At 53.1% G+C, this 12,578-nt stretch overlaps 1 long non-coding RNA gene across 1 annotated transcript in view; it reads left to right on the top strand.

Moving 5' to 3' along the window:
* Positions 1-2,984: 2,984 nt before the first annotated feature.
* LOC138569058 (uncharacterized) overlaps positions 2,985-12,578 on the top strand; it is a 153,953-nt gene continuing 144,359 nt past the window's right edge. The window contains exons 1-2 of the long non-coding RNA XR_011303092.1: positions 2,985-3,061; positions 4,248-4,367. This is a non-coding gene — a long non-coding RNA (uncharacterized lncRNA). The remainder of the gene's footprint in view (positions 3,062-4,247; positions 4,368-12,578) is intronic.

Below are 12,578 nucleotides of genomic sequence, written 5' to 3'. Positions count from 1 at the left end.
TGCCAGCATTTCTTGTTATTTAAACAGTTGTTTCCGCATACACGTTGCATGAATATTCGCCATGAACAGCAGAATGCTGGAAACGTCCACACGATCCTTCCCATAACAGCTGATCACACGGAAGGCAATCCAAGAGCCTTCCGTGTGCGTCATTACGCTGGCCAACGCTGCTACGGCCTTTTCTTCAAAGAGTTCTTGTGACACGAAGAAACGAAAACAGCATGAAGCTCAAACAGAAGCAGGATCCGAACTCTCAGGAACACTGCATTCGGCTCTCCACCAATCCCCCTGGCAATTCCAATGCGTCATCACTCAAACAAGAGCTTCCAGGACACACGGAGCTCCTGCCTCCCAACCGTATTAACGGTAATTGCACAACAGCTGTCAATACACAGGCAACTTTGCAGAGCGCCCGCTCACGGCCCATACACAGTTTTGAAACGGTACCTTTCCACATATTGTTCCTGCTCCCACCTTCTCTCTCTCTGTAGCATAATGAGAGCTGAATCTCAGAATTTGCAGCACAAACAGACAGCTGCCGCCAGCCATACATCGGTCAGCATTACACAGTACCTTATTGCCACTGATTCCTTCCTGCAATGGGTCGCCTCCATATGTGTACCACGCTCTGTACCTTCCGGCTGCCTGCCGCTTCCCCCTTTTAACTCCTTTGGGGAATGAATGAATCGTACTGTAGTTTTGGGGCAGACACCTTCCAGTTCAGCAAACTTATTTTACCTCCACCTGAGAGTTACTTTGCGAGACATGCTGCTCTTAAAGGGCTTACAGGGACAGTCCGCTTCACTGTTTAGTGACACTGGCATTGCTTGGTGGGGCTGTCAAAACGCTGAATGTCCCATTACCTCTCCCCTTTTTATCCACAAGTCCATTGCACTAGCTGCATCTTCTTTCATTTTGTGACTCATACAGCAGCTGTGGAACATGAGTGGAACCTCTCAACCAGACTTTCCCACTATAGCTGGCTTGGCTTGTTTCCACCTGGGGCTACTTCATCTTCATACTGCTTCATAATTTAAATCCAAGGTATTGATCCCTGATAAAGTGGGGTTTCCTTGCTCTTCCCCTCCTTAACTCTGGGTGATGGGTCTCTTACTTGTGTTGTGGGGGCAGTGCTGATCTCCGCTGTTTCCTCCTGTCTACTGCACCCCCCGCAGCAGGTTTCTTCATCTTCAGCTCCTTCTTTTGTGCGCAGATTCTTCTCTCAAGACCAACTCGTCGCCAATGTTGCGAAGTGACTTGCAGGCTTAACTTAGGTTATATATTATGTTTATTCAAGACACTTCAGTTACAGTTACATGGAAGTAAATACAGGAGTATGGAGTATTATCAGCACTGGCCCCATCACCCAGGCAGGGGAGCTTTAACTGCCTGCCTCAGTACGGAACCCTCAGATCAGCATTCCATCATTCACCCACAACATTCCATATGACATCGCACACTCACATATGGCAGATCCACACAGACAGTCACTATATAACAGGGACCTATTTCAACATGATGGTTGGGGGACCCCTTGCTTAGAGTGGATAACAGTTAAGGGGTTAATAGCTGCTGATTTTTACGCGATGGTCAGCCAGGGGGAGCTGAAACACTAAATCCCCACCGAAAAGCTACAAATCCTTCTTTGTTAGCAAGTGGCTGATGTGGAAAAACCTGTCTTATACCTGTCTGTTTACCGCAAGGGCAGTGACGGACAGAAGGGCTGCAGCAAATGCAGCTTGTAAGTCAAGCACCGAGAAGCATACATTTAAAGCCCCATAATGAGAGTAATATAGAAAGGAATATATTTCCATTTTATAAGACTGCTGACTAGAAACATGGGGGCCGTTGCTGGGGGCCCAGCTGACCGCCACCACAGCCTACTAATCAAGGACCAGTTGGACGAAGGACCAGAAGTGAAACATCAAAAGCTAATAATGTGAATATTCTAATTGTCAGAAAATTAAAATGCATTTTTAATAAATCCCTTTTTTTCTAACATGCTATCATACTTGCCAACATTCTGTGACCAAAAAGATGTAAAATTTTTCTAGTTTCATAAATAATAATTTACATAACGACATCACAGAAAAATACAAAAGATACATTGTTGGCACTTTGAAGCATTCTACAATACACAGCACACCAAACAGCACATGGAAAGATGTTAAAATGTTAAAAATGTATAATTCTGAATGGTAAATTAGCTCCAAATTCAATTACCTAACTTTACAGAAGTTAATCATACGGCGCTGCTAGGCAACATTTCTCACTGCTCTAAAGCAGCAGCATGGGCAATACATATGTATTCCTGCAGTGCACGTTTAAAAATGAAAGACATGGAAACTGATACCCCCTGTGTCTGATAGGCAGAAGCTGTGCGATGGTGTTATGCTCTGCCGCTTGCCTTCACTGTTGGTTCGCCTAAGGCATACATGCCAACATTCCGACGTACCTGGAGGGAGATTCCCTAAAAGAAATCAGGAGATAACAAATTTCCCATAGGAACGCATTGTGGAAAGAACTATGTTAGGCGGAATAACGTGAAAAATAGCAATATTTTTCACTGAAAAATCGTGAATCTCCCATCTAAATCGGGAGGGTTGTCATGCATGCTAATGGTTTTACCAGCAAAGGTGCAGGGCAAAGTCACATAGCTGTCAGGTCAGTGGATTGGTCTGAGCCCTATCAAAGTAATCACCTACCAGCCCACTGTATTACCTGCCACTGTAAAAAGCACTAGGACCTGTCAGACAAATCTGCTTAAAAAGAAGTATCCTACTGTCTAAATCTGTAGGGTTGGCAAGTATGTAGTATTTGTGTGTTTTCTCTATGTTTATTTTATTGTGCATAGTTTCTTACTTTTGGGACCCACCCGCAGCGTTTACGGTGTATGCTTGTTTTTTCTGTTTATTTTGATGGGAGTCTGCTTGTTTTGGGCTTGTTTCTGAAGGAGATACAGCTTGTTTTTTTTCCTTTCGACCTGGAAACACTGGACTCCAACAATGGCGGTCAAGATTCCAGTGTGGGCCGGGGATCCCGAAGAAAAGGCTAAAATAATGTAAGGAGATGATGCACGCTTTTTTAGGCTGGTGTATTTCATGGTGGGGCTTTCACTGCATCTCCGTGTCTCCCAGGACACATACAAACGTTATCTTGATTTTACAAGGAAGACCTGCAGGGATGCTTTCCTGGTCACCAGTAATCAGGTTTCAAGGCATTTCCTACGGACCAAGGGAGAGGATATTCCACCAGAAAACATTTACACAATAGATATTCGTGTCAACTCATACACGCTTAGTTCATTGAAACCCCCATTTTGAAAACATGTATGAGATTGGATTGAATCTGTGCGTGCAGCTATTTTTCTAAATCAATAATTAAGTGGATATTTGAAGATGCGCTGCCTAAATATATTAAAGTAAAATGCATTGCCGTGCTTGACTGATAGAATCCACTTGAAATTCCAGTCTTAAGAGTCCGCTGTGGGGGGAATGCAGCCGCTTGACTTGATACTGGAGACCAAACACGTCAACAACACCCCCACAAGCATATGTGTCAGCATTATCATTACTCAGGAAGGGCAGAGTGCTTGCATTGTTGATGAGAAGGTGCTTTGGCGCAATTGTGGGCTCACAGGGCAAGGGCAGAAATATGCAGAATTTGCCCACTCCCATCCCTGTGTGGCACATGTAACATTCTGAATTCCTTAGGTTTTTACTTGTAAGCAGCGGGCCAGATCTGTGCAAGCGCATTTAACAAAGCAACGTTTTCTCCTCGAATTCACAAGCATTCCTGCATAGACTTATGGAGTGAGTCCAGGTGGATGGAAGTTTTTGAGTCATTATGATGAGGCTGAAAATTTGAAACAAGATATGCCCCCAGATTTCAGGATGGGCTTTTAGCATGTTATTAGAAAGTCCATCCGGACCCCAAGCACCGGCCTTTTTGATGAAAAACAAAATATCCAAATCAAAGTTTATATGATAGTTGGACGGGGGACATACAGAGTCCAGGGGTATACCACCATCAGGTACTTTGTAGAGATCAGAAAAATATGAAAGCCAGGCAGAATCAGAAACTTTGTTAGCTTGCATAACAACTTGCGGACCAATCGTAGCTTGATTAAGGAAGGGCCACTTTTCGGCAATTTATTTGCTTTGTACTGCGGCCAGAAGTTGTTGACTATCAGTATTATATAAATAGGCATGCCTTGATTTGACCCAATTCTTATATTTTGTTCTCAGGTTTATAAGTTGTTTATGATGGACATGATCAGGAAGGTTCAACACTTCTCTTTTCTGCTGCCTGAACAGACGTTTACGATCTCTGATTTCCTGATCGAAAACGTGCAGTGTGGAGATACGGTAAGCAGAATTTGACACAGAATTAGACACCGAGGACCGAAAGGCTTGGATCATGTCTGAATAAGAAGAGCTACTGTCTGCTTGGAGGCTTACATATCACATGTTGTTTATCTCCGTGTCTCTCAGAGCCACCTTACAGTGGAATTTGAAACACGTGTGTGTGTCAGCATAAACTCCACTGTGCACGTACATTATCTGTTGAAGATGTACCGAGACACCAGGACTTTGGAGCGGGGACTTTCGAACCACTGCAGTTTGCTTGAACTAGACTCGTTTGGAAGTGTCTTGCCAATATCCGAGCTCGGGGGTTGGGGTGTTGTACAAAGCTTGGCAATTGGCATGTTTGTTATATCCCTTTCCCAACCAGTTTCACAGAGCTTACGATTCATTTGTGGCCAGTATCGGATTTGAATGTATTTGTATAATAATTAATTATAATAATTTTATTATTATACAAAGTTCAATTCTTCCAATCCGTGACAAAACTAGCAATTCTAAGAACCGCACAATGCACACTCTCATGTAAACAAGAGAAAAAGTGGGGCTGCCAGGAAATGGCAATCTTACTGTGAAAAACGAAACTTAATAGAACTTAACTTAAATGACATTTCAGAGGTCCAAACGCAAGTACATACATAAAAAAAAACAGGCTTGCTTCAACGCGGATCACCCCAACTCTCTGCATTTAAGGGTGGAAACGCAGTTGAGGTTTTGCGCACATCCACATTTTAAACAGCAAAAGAGAAAAGCTCAGCCAGGAAAATAAAAGGCGAGTTCAACTCGACTCCTGAGATTGAAGTGGTCTGCGGAATGTCCCCAGGACAACAATTTTCAACCTGCATGAGAAAGCATGAATTAAACCCTGTCCTCAAACAATGCAAACTGCAATGTTCATGTGAATGCGGCCGCTGCTGGAACCGAGCGCAGGAGCCACTTGTGTTTCAGAGACAAGGTCACGGCGAAATTGTCCATTGTTTGTTTGCGTTCCTTGTCTTATGCAGGGAAGTGTGCGTCTCGGTCTGATTTCAGGTTTGGCTTGTTTGGGGATGCCATGAGCACAGGCCGCTTTCCCAGCACAAGTTTTCCATAATTCTTTCGGACCCTAGCACCAAATCTGTACTCGCCATCCTCAGGGTTGGAGGGTCCCATCGCACAAGGTCGCAGTCTGGCTTGTTGCCAGAGTATACAGAGAGGTGGTTCACACAATTAAACATGCTTCTCGAACATTGCTGCTCAGTGTCAGTTGAGCACTGAGAACCATTACTATGTGGTTGGTGGGTGGGTTGGGGGTAAGTCAGCGAACACAGTATTATGAACCCTTCTTTAAACCTACAGTTGCATACATTTTCTGCACAGCTGCCGACTCATATGAAACCATTATGGAAATCCAGCTTTAGACGTTGCCTTTCTCTATCGTGCTCCCGAACCCGCATATAAGCCTGTTCCCGTGGCCCCTGTACCCCAACGCCACCCTGTCCTGTGCAACCATCGCCCCACCACCCGTTTGCACCCACACTTGCTGTTTGATGCACCTATGCTGCTGCCTTTTATTCCCCCCTGGCACCCCCTCTGCATTTCTCCGGTATCTAAATTGCATTAAGTATTTAAAATTGCATTGTGAAACCTAGGCCTTTTTTCCCACTATGCAGGACTCTCACTCAGACTTAGGTATGTTGCTGCCATATCTAAATTGCATTATGAAAGTAGTGCTGTCTTGTGGTTTTTGCCTCCTAGCCAAACTTTCATCTAGCAAACTTTTCTACCTTTAATTAAGCCCCTGTCATCTTGTCTACTTGTCTTGTCTGCTTGCACCCCACCCTTTGGCCTTCCCTATTGTTCTCTCCACCCCCTCCCACACGTCCCCACTCCCCTCTCCCTATCTGTCTCCCCTATCTTTTCTAACTGATTCTCTATTGACTATCCTGCTCTCCTCAATAAATCTGGGGGGAAGAAGTTTAATAAGGATATCCTGGTCTCCAACCAAGGCCTCCCTATTGCTGATACCTATACCAGTACCTCTGCCAGGCAAACCCTCACCAACATCCTCTTTGTTCTTCCTTCACCAGACGTATGGACCCTACCTATGGTATCTGTGCTCTCTCCTTTCTCTTCTTCTCCCATTAATGGAGGCACCTGGAGGGAGACCCTCCTGGAATCCTTCCACTCCTCTAAGTTCATCATTAATGTTTACTTGCATGGTACCATCTTGGTCCAAGGCCCTAAAGCCAACCTTCTTCTCTTTGATAGATGCTTCCCGCGCCTCATCAATTTCCTTTCTTCTCCTGCTGTGCCCTCACTCCCCTCCACGGCTTCCTCGCCTCCCCCTGCTGTCTCCTTCTTGGCTACCTTGCCCTCTCCTCCTGCAGCTTCTGCTCCCCCTCAGGCTTCTTCTACACCTCTGCAGGGCATACCTCTGATTTGTACCCCTCCCGGGTAAAGGATGGCAACTGTTTCCATATTGTCACTCTAAACTCATGTTCGGCTGTCAAACACTCCTCTGACAGTTGCTGCCTCCTTCAGGAATTTGACCTTGATGTCATCGGTCTCACCGAGACATGGTTCACGGCCAGCTCTGTCATAAGCTTTGACACTCTCCTCTCCGCACTCCCGCATTTGTGATGTCATCATTGATGTCCTGGGTGTTAGTCTTAACAGTGCACGGTGGTGGCGCGAGTTATGGTTGCTTAGCTTACCATAACTGGCGAATTTCAAGGTTTTTTCGGTTTTACTTGGAACCATAACGTCCCTTTGACAAAGTTTTTTCACTGAATTTCATAGGTTTTTAGTAGCGCAACTTAACCATAACGTCCCTTTAACAAAGTTTTTTCACTGAATTTCATAGGTTTTTAGTAGCGCAACTAAACCATAACGTCCCTTTAACAAAGTTATTTCATTGAATTTCATAGGTCTTTATTAGTGTAACTTAACCATAACGTCCCTGTAACACATTTTCTTTTTACTGAATTTTATAGGTTTTTATTATTGCAACGTCACCATAACATCCTTTTCAATAGATGAAGACCACTAGCATCTTAGGTCCTCAAAGTGGGAACCCCGGGTGGTAAAAAAAAAGATTTTCCTTACTACACCGGGACACCTCCGGCGTCCCGGTGTAGGAAGGAACATATTTTACCAAGATGGCCACCATGGAAAGGGAAGGTGGAGTGTATAAAGAGAACACAACAGGGCATGAGCGGGGGGTGGGGGGGTACAGGGAGACACATGGGCATGAGCGGGGGGTGAGAGGGGACAAGGCACAAACGGGGCATGAGCAGGGGGTGGGGGGGAAAAGGAAGGAAACATGGGGCATGAGCGGGGGTGGGGGGAATACGAGAGAGACACGGGGCATGAGCAGCGGGTGGGGGGGAACAGGGGAGACACGGGGCATGAGCGGGGGTGGGGGAACACTAGTGAGACACGGGGCATAAGCGGGGGGTGGGGGGAAGGGGAGAGAGACACGGGTATGAGCGGGGGGTGGGGTGGGGGAAGGGGAGAGACACACGGGGCATGAGCAGGGAGGTGGGGGAAGGGAAGAGACACACGGTGCATGAGCGGGGGTTGGGGGGAGGGGAGAGACACACGGGTCATGAGCGGGGGGCGGGGGGAAAGGAGGGAGACACGGGGCATGAGCGGGGGCTGAGAGGGAGGGGAAAGACATGGGGCATGAGCAGGGGGTGGGGGTAACACAAGGGAGACACGGGCATGAGCGGGGGGTGGCGGGTAACAGGGGAGACGGCATGGGTGGGGAGGTAACACAAGGGAGACACGGGCATGAGCGGGGGTGGGGGTAGCACGAGGGAGACATGGGGCATGAGCGGGGGTGGGGGGGTAACACAAGGGAGACACGGGGCATGAGCGGGGGGTGGTGGGTAACACAAGAGAGACACGGGGCATGAGCGGGGGGTGGGGGGTAACATGTGAGACAGGTCATGAGCAGGGGGTGGGGGGTAACGGGAGACACGGGGCATGAGCAGGGGGTGGGAGGGAAGTGGAGAGAGACACGGGCATGAGCGGGGCGTGGGGGGAAGTAGAGAGAGACACGGGGCATGAGCAGGGGGTGGGGGAACAGTTTGGAGACATGGGGCATGAGCGGGGGGTTGGGGAGAAGGGGAGAGACACACACGGGGCATGAGCGGGGGGTGGGGGGGAAGGGGAGAGTGTAGGAAGGAACATCTTTTACCAAGATGGCCACCATGGAAAGGGAAGGTGGAGTGTATAAAGAGAACACAACAGGGCATGAGCGGGGGGTGGGGGGGTACAGGGAGACACATGGGCATGAGCGGGGGGTGAGAGGGAACAAGGCACAAACGGGGCATGAGCAGGGGGTGGGGGGGAAAAGGAAGGAAACATGGGGCATGAGCGGGGGTGGGGGGAACACGAGAGAGACACGGGGCATGAGCAGCGGGTGGGGGGGAACAGGGGAGACACGGGGCATGAGCGGGGGTGGGGGAACACTAGTGAGACACGGGGCATAAGCGGGGGGTGGGGGGAAGGGGAGAGAGACACGGGTATGAGCGGGGGGTGGGGTGGGGGAAGGGGAGAGACACACGGGGCATGAGCGGGGAGGTGGGGGAAGGGAAGAGACACACGGTGCATGAGCGGGGGTTGGGGGGAGGGGAGAGACACACGGGTCATGAGCGGGGGGCGGGGGGAAAGGAGGGAGACACGGGGCATGAGCGGGAGGTGAGAGGGAGGGGAAAGACATGGGGCATGAGCAGGGGGTGGGGGTAACACAAGGGAGACACGGGCATGAGCGGGGGGTGGCGGGTAACAGGGGAGACGGCATGGGTGGGGAGGTAACACAAGGGAGACACGGGCATGAGCGGGGGTGGGGGTAGCACGAGGGAGACATGGGGCATGAGCGGGGGTGGGGGGGTAACACAAGGGAGACACGGGGCATGAGTGGGGGGTGGTGGGTAACACAAGAGAGACACGGGCATGAGCGGGGGGTGGCGGGTAACAGGGGAGACGGCATGGGTGGGGAGGTAACACAAGGGAGACACGGGCATGAGCGGGAGGTGGGGGGTAACATGTGAGACAGGTCATGAGCAGGGGGTGGGGGGTAACGGGAGACACGGGGCATGAGCAGGGGGTGGGAGGGAAGTGGAGAGAGACACGGGCATGAGCGGGGCGTGGGGGGAAGTAGAGAGAGCCACGGGGCATGAGCAGGGGGTGGGGGAACAGTAGGGAGACATGGGGCATGAGCGGGGGGTTGGGGAGAAGGGGAGAGACACACACGGGGCATGAGCGGGGGGTGGGGGGAAGGGGAGAGACACACGGGGCATGAGCGGGGGATGGGGGGAGAGACACATGGGGCATGACCGAGGGTGGGGGAAAGGAGGGAGGCATGGTGCATGAGCGGGGGGGTGGGGCTAAGGGGAGAGACACACGGGCGTGAGCGGGGGGTGGGGGGAAGGGGAGAGAGACATGGGGCATGAGGCATGAGCGGGGGTGGGAGGAAGGGGAGAGACACACGGGGCATGAGCGGGGGTGGGGGGAAGGGGAGAGACACACGGGGCATGAGCAGGGGGTGGGGGGGGAAGGGGAGAGACACACAGGGCATGACCGGGGGTGGGGGGAAGAGGAGAGAGACACAGGGCATGAGCGGGGGTGGGGGGAACAGTAGGGAGACACGGGGCCTGAGCGGGGGTGGGGGGAAGGGGAGAGACACACGGTGCATGAGCAGGGGGTGAGGGTGAAGGGGAGAGACACACGGGGCATGAGCGGGGGTGGGGGGAAGGGGAGAGAGACACGTGGCATGAGCGGGGGTTGGGGGAAGGGGAGAGACACGGGGCATTAGAGGGGGGTGGGGGGAGGGGAGAGACACATGGGGTATGAGCGGGGGGTGGGGTGAAAGAAGGGAGACACGGGGCATGAGCAGGGGGTGGGGGGAAGGGGAGAGACACACAGGGCGTGAGCGGGGGGTGAGGGGGAAGGGGAGAGACACACGGGGCATGAGCGGGGGGTGGTGGGAAAGGAGGGAGACATGGGGCATGAGCAGGGGGTGGGGGGAAGGGGAGAGACACACGGGGCATGAGCGGGGGCTGGGGGGAAGGGGAGAGAGACACAGCGCATGAGCGGGGGTTGGGGGAAGGGGAGAGACACACGGGGCATGAGCGGGGGGTGGTGGGAAAGGAGGGAGACACGGGGCATGAGCAGGGGGTGGGGGGAAGGGGAGAGACACACGGGGCATGAGCGGGGGGTGGGGGGAAGGGGAGAGACACACGGGGCATGAGTGGGGGTCGGGGGAAGGGAAGGGACAAACGGGGCATGAGCGGGGGGGAGGGGCAAGGGGGGAAGGGGAGAGACACACGGGGCATGAGCGGGGGTGGGGGGAAAGAAGGGAGACACGGGGCATGAGCAAGGGGTGGGGGGAAGGGGAGAGACACACAGGGCGTGAGCGGGGGGTGAGGGGGAAGGGGAGAGACACACAGGGCATGAGCGGGGGGTGGTGGGAAAGGAGGGAGACACGGGGCATGAGCAGGGAGTGAGGGGGAAGGGGAGAGACACACGGGGCATGAGCGGGGGTGGTGGGAAAGGAGGGAGACACGGGGCATGAGCAGGGGGTGGGGGGGAAGGGGAGAGACACACGGGGCATGAGCGGGGGCTGGGGGGAATGGGAGAGAGACACAGGGCATGAGCGGGGGGTGGGGGGAACAGTAGGGAGACACAGGGCATGAGCGGGGTGGGAGGGGAGGGGAGAGACACACGGGGCGTGAGCTGTGATTGGGGTGGAAGGGGAGAGACACAAGGGGCATGGGTGGGGGGAAGGGGAGAGACACACGGGGCATTAGCAGGGGGTGTGGGGGAAGTGGAGAGAGACACGGTGCATGAGCGGGGGTGGGGGGAAGGGGAGAGACACGGGGCATTAGCGGGGAGTGGGGGGAGGCGAGATACACAGGGGGCATGAGCGGTGGGGTGGGGGGAAGGAGGGAGACACGGGGCATGAGCGGGGGGTGGGGGGAAAGGAGGGAGACACGGGACATGAGCGGGGGGTGGGGGGGAAGGGGAGAGCGACACGGGGCATGAGCGGGGGTTGGGGGAAGGGGAGAGACACACGGGGCATGAGCGGGGGGTGGTGGGAAAGGAGGGAGACACGGGGCATGAGCAGGGGGTGGGGGGAAGGGGAGAGACACACGGGGCATGAGCGGGGGGTGGGGGGAAGGGGAGAGACACACGGGGCATGAGCAGGGGGTGGGGGGAAGGGGAGAGAGACACGGGGCATGAGCGGGGGTTGGTTGGAACAGTAGGGAGACACAGGGTATGAGCGGGGGGTGGGGGGAAGGGGAGAGACACACGGGGCATGAGCGGTGGGGTGGGGGGAAAGGAGGGAGACACGGGGCATGAGCGGGGGTGGGGGGAAGGGGAGAGACACACGGGGCATGAGCGAGGGGTGGGGGGGAAGGGAGAGACACACGGGGCATGAGCTGGGGGTGGGGGGGAAGGGGAGAGACACACGGGGCATGAGCGGGGGGTGGGGGAAAGGAGGGAGACACGGGACATGAGCGGGGTGTGGGGGGGAAGGGGAGAGCGACACGGGGCATGAGCGGGGGGAAGGGGAGAGGCACACAGGGCATGAGCGGGGGGTGGGTGGAACAGTAGGGAGGCACAGGGCATGAGTGGGGGGAAGGAGGGAGACACGGGACATGAGCGGGGGAACGGGAAATAGAAACGGAGCATGAGCGGGGGTGGGAGGAACACACAGAGAATCAGCGAGGGGGGGAACATGGGAGACATGGGCCATGAGAAGGGGGGTGGGGGGAACCGCCTTTTTGTGGCCGATGCAGGGTCGATGCAGAGCCGACGCATCCCACATCTACACTGTGCAGGCAGCAGATCCCGCTCCGATAAACAAAGATGGCAGGCGTCTCTGAAAATAGACGCACTGCACGCTTCATGGCAGCCAATAGAAAAGCATGTCAGATGTCCGCGGACATCACGCAAGCTGCTTGCCCAATCACCGTCTTGTCCGCGTAGCGAACAGGGAAGTGTGTCCGCGAAGCAAACACAGATATCACTAATTTTTTCTGACCTACTTTTTGGTCATTTAAAAAAAACTACTGGACAGATTTTCACCAAATTTGCAAAAGCACGCTTTTGGGACCAAGCCACTGCTCCTGGTCCAAATTTGGTGAAAATCCATCCAGCGGTTCCAGTCTATGGGAAAAAAAACAATTTTGGGACCCCCCCTATAACTTTGCCCCCCCTGGA

The sequence above is a fragment of the Ambystoma mexicanum genome, chromosome 2q (genome assembly GCF_040938575.1).
Source record: "Ambystoma mexicanum isolate Mex_15411 chromosome 2q, UKY_AmexF1_1, whole genome shotgun sequence".
In the NCBI taxonomy this organism is placed as follows: Eukaryota; Metazoa; Chordata; class Amphibia; order Caudata; family Ambystomatidae; genus Ambystoma; species Ambystoma mexicanum.
The sequence above is the reverse complement of the archived record's forward strand: the minus strand, read 5'-3'. Positions and strand labels throughout refer to the sequence as shown.